The sequence below is a fragment of the Austrofundulus limnaeus genome, unplaced genomic scaffold (assembly GCF_001266775.1).
Source record: "Austrofundulus limnaeus strain Quisiro unplaced genomic scaffold, Austrofundulus_limnaeus-1.0 Scaffold1967, whole genome shotgun sequence".
NCBI classification, from domain to species: domain Eukaryota; kingdom Metazoa; phylum Chordata; class Actinopteri; order Cyprinodontiformes; family Rivulidae; genus Austrofundulus; species Austrofundulus limnaeus.
The window spans coordinates 2,324-3,657 of NW_013954369.1; the positions used below are offsets into that span (position 1 = coordinate 2,324).

A 1,334-nucleotide genomic window follows, 5' to 3' on the forward strand; every position below is an offset into this window, starting at 1 on the left:
GGGCACCAAAAAGGCTAGAGCCAGCACTGTTCTCAGTCATACATCGTAAACTTCATTCAGACCAGAAAAGATCAAACGGGAGCTCCGCGCGCTCGTGCTGGTGGTTTCATTTAAGCGCGCGCGCCTGACGGATCGTGTTTATAATGTCGCGTGTCCGTGACGGAGAGCGGGGCTGAGAGCAGAGAGGAGGGACTTGACCGGAGCGGGTTCATGTCGGCTGAACGGCGCAAACATCCCCGCAGCTGAGCGACTCAGTCCGGAGCGGTCAGACTCCCTGCGGGCTTCCTTCCTGCGGACTCCCCACAACTCGTGTCGGATCTGAGCGTCCCGGTCCCGGTCCTGTTCCGGTGTCCTCCTCACCCTACAACCGGCGCAGCGCCRTTTACGCGCTCCTCTCCCCGGGGCAGCCGCTCCTCCTCCCGCCCGGGCTTCACCGGGAGCTCGGAGCGAAGGAACACCAGCGGGATTTTATTTTTTTATTTTTATTTTTATTTTTGGGCTCATGGGGATTTAGAGRGGTGACGGGCTTCCAGGAGCCGGAGCCTCCACACAGACATGGTGAGTGACGCACCTCTGCTCACCTGAGAACCTAATCCTGCAGGTGGGATCCAGACTTTCTGACGCGCGTGGAGCTCAGAGTCAGTTCAGGTGAAACAAACATGTTTTTACTCAAAACTTTTCAGGAACTTTCTCCCATCCTTTTCCACACATTTGAGCCCACTCGTGTCAAACAGGGTCTCAGCCTTGTGATGATGATGATGATGATGATGATGATGATGATGATGATGATGATGATGCTCAGACTGGGATTGACAGCTGGAGGCTGTGCTGGGAGCTGCAGGATCCTGAAGGGAACTGTTGGATTAGTGATATTTGTGCAGCTCTGGTGGATTTTTGGTAAAACAACGACAGTTTTCTGAAAGTGTCTTTAGTTTGACTTGTTGTGAGTCTGCTGTGATTGTCATGTTGTTGTTATAACAACAAACCAGTGGAGATGACTTTCATTGTGGGAATGAAGCAGAGTTTGGAGCTCCGAAGGAGCAGAACTCATTTCAGACCTCTGTCATTATTCATTATTTCAAAATAAAAGCTCAGAAACACAGATTGTAGGGGAGACCAGGGACAGTTGCAACACTTTATTTTTTTTTTACATTTGACTCTGTTACTCAGAGATGGTTTGAATTAGACAAAACAAATTTTAATACAATAAACTTACATCTGTCTGTTAATAGTCAAACCATTTATAGATGATTAAATCATGTACATTCTTCACTATTTGTATTTGAAAATGAAAATTCAGATGTTGCAACTGACCCCGGCGCCGGGGACAGTTG

At 48.6% G+C, this 1,334-nt stretch overlaps 1 protein-coding gene across 1 annotated transcript in view; it reads left to right on the plus strand.

Moving 5' to 3' along the window:
• Positions 1–484: 484 nt before the first annotated feature.
• The window catches only part of htr4 (5-hydroxytryptamine receptor 4), a gene marked incomplete at its 5' end in the record, with an annotated part of 26,129 nt that continues 25,279 nt past the window's right edge, over positions 485–1,334 (plus strand). The window contains 1 exon segment of the mRNA XM_014034098.1: positions 485–558.